Source organism: Mustela nivalis, assembly GCF_964662115.1.
Source record: "Mustela nivalis genome assembly, chromosome: 6".
In the NCBI taxonomy this organism is placed as follows: domain Eukaryota; kingdom Metazoa; phylum Chordata; class Mammalia; order Carnivora; family Mustelidae; genus Mustela; species Mustela nivalis.
This window is the reverse complement of record NC_139025.1, coordinates 118,192,835-118,199,291: the sequence shown is the minus strand read 5'-3', so window position 1 is coordinate 118,199,291 and position 6,457 is coordinate 118,192,835.

Sequence of the window (6,457 nt, the reverse complement as noted above, 5' to 3'; positions counted from 1 at the left end):
CCAAATACCCCGACCAAAATGAGGCAAAGGAGTGGGGGAAGAAGTCTGGGGGTTGGGGAGACAGAGCTTACTTACTTTCAGTGTCCTCACGGAGGCCCAGTCCAGTCTGTCCTGAGGTCTGCTGGTGGGGAGAAGAGCCTGGCCCCAGTTTGGGAACTCCCAGACTGTGAGGGAGACACACTCACATGCGGGCAAACTGAGCAGTGCAAACTGATGGCTTCTCAGTCCTGGGCCTCCCCCTCACTTGCCTGTGGGAGCCCAACACTGTCAGCACAAGGGGCCAGACTGCAGGGGCAGTAGGGGGACATGCCATACTTCTCCACTGCACACACCTTGAGAAATCCTGCTGAAAGGGGTTACTGTCCCCTGCAGACCACCCTTCTCTAGAACTGTTCCTTTGCTTGCTCATTCGTAAGCCTCTGTGGTCTGCCCCATGTGAGAGCAAGAGGAGTAAAGCCTCAGTCCCTTGCTTTATTCAGGGAGCTCTTGACTCAGTCAAGAGACCAAGCAGCCCAGTAAGTTAATGACAGTACAGGAAATGTCCTGAGATTGAGAGCAGTCATGAGATTGAGAGCAGTCATGAGACTTCTGGGAATAGGTGACCCAAGAAAAGCCAAGGAAACAGGGAGGCTATTCTGAGAGAGTAAAGGAGGTTCCCTTCTGCTCCTGCCTGCCTGCAGTAGTCTGCCATGGGCTGAGAGAGGGTTCATGTGTGGTGGAGAAGGAAGTGAGGGTCAGCACTGGAATCTCCAGGGTCCAGGACCAGAAGAGCCTCTGGGAGAATCTAATCTGACCTCCTGCACGAGGCCTGCCTGCCCTGCCCAGGACGGGCACTGGACACCACGTACCGCCGTCAATGTCAATATTTCTGGTGACAGGCAGCTTGTGGCACCCACGAAAGCCCGCATGCCCAGGCAAATAAATGTTAAGTGCCACGGTAACAAAAATGAGGCCTCTGACCAAGGTCTGTACCAGGCAGAGGGCAAGGAGGGCCCCTTAAAGGGGGCTGTTCCCATGGCCCCTGTAGACTTCTAGCTGTGCCTCATCTTCCTCAGCTGAGCAAACAAGTGTGTGTGACTAAGCAAATATGGCACCTGGTGACAGAGGGGACAGGCTTTGTTCTTCTGGGAGGGAAAGTGCCTTTGGAGTGTAGCCTTTCCACTTCTCAGGCGCGGACACCTCACGAGTCTATTAAGCAGTGAAAGGGTTGTTTCCGCCCAAGTACTACTCATGCTGGGGCAGTCAGGGGTGGAACAGCCCAAGGTGGCCTGGGGCAGGGTAGCCCCCTGGAAGCAGGACTCCAGCTGGCCCTTCGCTGGGTGTCACCCACCAGTGCTTCGACCACAGGATGTGTGGCAGATGGGGTAGGGAAAGGCTTTGGGCTTCTGAGAAAAATCAGACTGAGGCTTAAATCCTTCTGAAAATGTCCTTTTCCCTTGTAAGGCATATCCTACAAGAGAAGTGACCGAATGCCCTGACCCATCTGACGTTAATAAATAGGGATGTTCAGAAATAAAAATGTAATCTTATGCTTGGTCTTATACTCTGCAAAGGACAGAGTAGTCAGTGTATAAAGGCCTATGAAAATTCTTGCCTGGGATGGCCACGCACGAGACCTGACTGACCCTGTATTTGATAATGGGGGCAAAGGGTGCTAAGATAAAGGGGTGCCTTCAAAGAGCTCACTCATTCCAGAGAGGGATACACAGATGCCATAATCCCTCAGACACAAGGCAGACAGCAAGCATGGTGAAATGGGAGCAGGCCCAGGCTACCCAACATAGAGGTGATGGTGGCTCGTCTGCGAAGTGACAATGGGGCTGCAGAACAATTCTGGAAGGACAAGGGAAGCAGATCAACAGGACTTGGTAACTTACAGGCTGTAAGATAGGAGCAGGAAGAGGGGAAAGGAAGGAGGTGAGGAGCGACTTCTGAGCTGAACCAGGCCTTGAGGATGGACAGGAGGCAGAGCAGGAGGCAGAGAAGGGGTTAGCAAGCAGGGACAAAGCCTGAGCAAGGGCCCAGAAGAGGCAGGGCAGCCGAGAAGACTGCCCACCAGGGTCAGGTGATGTATGGGCAGCCAAGAGGTAAGAAAAAGAGAAAGTTAGGTATCAGTGCTTTATTTATCCTCTGAAAATACCTTGTCATCTTGATTGAGCGTTCCATTCGACTGCATAGATTTTTTTAAAAAACCTTTGGCCTAGATATTTATCTTCATCTCTCTGACAGGTGCTGCAGTGTCTACGGGCCCCAGAGGGCACTTGGGTAATGAGTGTTAGATAACAGAGCCTGTGCTCCAGTCATTCAGGGAGTGAGAGAATGGAACTGAAAGCAACTTGGGGGTCACAATTCATCCCAGGGAAAAAACCCACAAATGAATCTGAGTCAGATTCATTGCCTCTGCAGCATTCTCCACTCTGTGCACCAGGCTGGTCAGAGTTTCAGCGGCTGTGAACCAATCAATGGACCAACAGCCCTCCCAGCAGAAGAGATGGTGCCAGACAAAGAGGGGGCTGGCATGTGTGTAACTGGGGGTACAAATAACTGTAGCCCTCTTCCCAACAGAGGGCTGCTCAGACAGATGGAGTGGGGAGGGTAGAGAATGGCGCCTGAAGTCAGAACATCAGGGTGGAGCCAGGCCCAGCCTTCCCTGTGTGCTCTTAGGCAAGCTGCCATTTCTCTGGACCACATTTTCATCATCAGTAATACAGGTGCAATAAGCCCTCTGTGTAAGTTGCTAACCCCATAAAGCTCAAATTAGATAAAACCACTACCTAAAAGCCACTTTTAACAAAAAGGCCCACTACTTCTGAATCTTGGCTATAACCAACAGCAACCCTGGGCTTGGCATAACCATCCTCACACAGCATGCCATCTGGAGAGCTGTGATTACACCAGGAAGTCCCTTCCAAAGGTGACAAGGAGTCAAGGAGAAGCAATCCATTATTTGGCCAAACAAGATGCACAGAGGCCCAACACCTAATTCCCATCACCTTCCCAGAGCTATTCCCAGGCCCTGCGACCTCAGCACAGGAGAGCCAACTCCTCTGGCTGAACCAGGATGTCTGCCTTGTTCCCATCCTGGCGTGTGAGGCAGCAGTACAAGCCCCGAACAAAACTGTCACCAGCAGGTGGACACCAGCCTCCACACGCTCTAAGGGATGACTTGGCTTTCAAACTGTGCCCAGCAAACCCTGCTGGGGGCCGACGGGAAGAGCGAGGGAGCCCCGCTCTACCTCAAGCCCTACTCATAGAGTTTACGTGGCAGACAAGCAGGGCAGTTACTAACAAGTCTTTTGAAAATGCTCATGCTTTGGCCTCGCCTCCGACAGACTGAAACCAATTCTCTGCCAGCTAAGTTTGAGCATAAATATTTTAAACATTCTCCTGGTGATTCTAATATGCAGCCAGGGATAAGAATCTTTCGCTAAAGGGCTCTTCAGCTTAAAAAAAGAGAAAAACAAAAATCATATTCTTATGGCACCACAGTGTCTTATTTCAGACATTCAGGGCCTACTATGTGCCAGGTACTGGAAATGCAAAGATAAACAATTTCTCTTCTATCCTATTATTATAACTTCCATACCTACTTTCCTTTCAGCAAATAAACTCAGGAGAGAAAGACCTGTGTGTGAGTCCATTTCCCCACCACTAGCGATGCACTCAGCACTGTCCAGAAAGGTGTTCAGTAGGTAAACCTTAGGGTGTTTCTACAAGGTCACAAACACCCTCGGGAGACCTCAGAGACACTGCAATAAAGAGTCAGCCAGAAGATACAAACTTTTTTCAAGAACCCCTGGATGCTGGACACAAGATCAATGTATCCGAAGTGCAGGTGTTCCTACACACCAACAATAACCAGTCAGGAAACAGATCAGGAAGATTAGCTCACACACCACAGCAGCACCAGGCACTGAATTTCACGGAAGAGTTTCCTAAGTAAACAGCTCTGTAAGGGGAAAAAAAAACCACTGCTAACAACCTATCAAACTACGCAGATGACAGAAACTGGAAATCCAACAGACACAAATGATTGAGGCATCTTTGAAAACATCCTGGGCCTAGCTACTAGTCAAAAAATACATATTCTTATCTATCAGACTGGAAGAAAAATAAAGGCTGATAACACCCAAAGTGTCAACGAGGATAAAGGGAAATGCATTTTCATTTGCTAGTGGGAATATAAACTGGAATAACCTTTTTGGAGGGCGAGTGGATGTAGCTATGAAAAACCTTCACTGTGGCTTTTGGTCCAGAGTAAACCCACTACAAAAACTCCATCCTTGAGTCCATATAAAAATGCACAACATGGGCGATGTAAATGCTTTGGAACCAGAGAGAGGAGGTGGCTACACAATACCGTGAGTGTGCTAAATGCCACTGAACTGGGCACTTTAAAGTGGTTAAGTGAACACTATGTGAATTTCACCTCAATAAAGAGTTTTTAAAAATTAAAAAAAAAAAAAACTGAAATGACTCACATAGGGGTATGGAAGTATTCACTGCAGCAAGGCTGGATTCCATCTGAATGTCTGCCCACTGTATCCTTGTTAAGCATGATACTAATATATCCATGGTGCTAACAAAAATGTCAGAAGTCTACATTCTGATATAGAGTACATACGATGTGGTGAAGAAGGAAAAGACCTTGTAGGACAGAATTCATATATTAGTGAAAAGCAAAACTAAACCCCACCACCAAATCTGGTTTTATATATGTAAATAGTCTGGAAGGATACACATCATTGTTATACTTATCTACCTGTGGGTACATTTTATAGATATGTTATGATTTACATTTTTAAAAAAACTGTTACTTTTGTAAAACACACAAAAAAGGGAGGGGAACAATTTTAAGAGTAAGACAAGCTCTGATAGGCTGAGAGGCAAAGACACCCCAGTAGTAATGAGCACAGGTTGGGCCAGGGACCAAGGCTCCTCAGAAACGGATTCCAGGACTGGGCACCAGGGGTACAAGAAGAGCCTGGAACATCTTATTAAGTCAGAAATTACAAAAATGTTCAACAAAAATGTCAGGACACAGAAAGCAACCTCAAGAGGCTCCCAAGGGGCCAAATGTGGAACTATTTGAGAACCAAAAACAGAACACAAAAGGAAAATAAGATCTTCTAGACCACTGGAAAAAAATGGGAATCCATCAGTCCGTAACAAATATAAACAGATATATAAAATAACTGGGGGAGAAGGGAGGGAGGACGGACTGGTAAATTAGGAAGGAGTGCCAGAATGGAACAGTGTTTTACGACCATCACAGGAAAGATGAAATCTAAAAAATCTAAAACAACAATCATCAGAAGAAAGCCTGAATCAGGTCAGACTGCGATCTTCGCTAAACCACGAAGGAAGTTTGATGAGGAGCAGGATAGTTAAACATTTCGTCTTATAGTAGAACGTCTCCAGAAATGGCCTAGGTTGTAACTCCACCCTTCAGAGTAGAAACCACCTTACCCAAGTGTGTCAACCTTGCCCTGCGTCTCCCTTCCTTGCCACGCTGGGACATTCCTCTTCCGCCAGCTAGCCAAGAGGGGCCTGTGAAGAGGATGGCCCAGCTAAAGGAGACTGCGTTTCGGTCTGGCACGGGTGCCAGCAGCATTCTCCACAGTGCCAGCACTCTGCCCTCCTGGCTCGCTGCCAGGCACCTCCGGGCACTCTACCCTGCGGCATAGGGCAGGCGGCATGCTCCTGTCGGAGGCTGGAGCCTCAGACTTGCAGGGCCCTGCTCTAAGTTTCCTAGTTCCTTGTCCTCTCTCTCTCAACCCTCTGGGTGGCAGCTGTTTCCTACTAAGTTGCTTTCGGGCCTTTTTTTTTTTTCCTTTAACCCTTTTTCATAGTTAACCAGTCTTTACCACAGTCAGCAATCGTTTCTATCATTTCCTGTTTACACTTTTCCCCCCACTGGGCCCTGAATGTTACACCAGGTGATCAAAATAAACATCCCCATAGTGGGCCAGAGGACACTGTGTGCTCCCGTTGTTACACCCTGAGAGGATGTGTGACATGGGTAGTGCTCCAGCCACCTGGAATGCAAAACCTAATCTAACCAAGAGGGAACATCCGATAAACCCAAAATGAGCAGCAGCATTTAAAAGAAGGGACTATATTCTTCCAAAATGTCAATGTCATAAGATTAAAAGCTATGGCAATGTTCTAAATTACAGGAGACCAAAGAGAAAGGACAGCTAACTATAACACCTGGTCCTTGACTGGATCCAGAACTGGAGGGGAAATGGTATAAAGGATGTTGTGAGGTCAAATGAAACACAAATGGAAGGTTTAAGTATTGTATCAGTGTTCCATGTGCTCAATTAGAATATACTTATCCTTAGGACATACCTACTGAAGTACTAAAGGCCATGATACTGGTGCAGAGAGAGACAGCACATGCAAGAACATGAATGACAGGGTAAGCAGGGCAAAATGTGAATATGTCAATCTA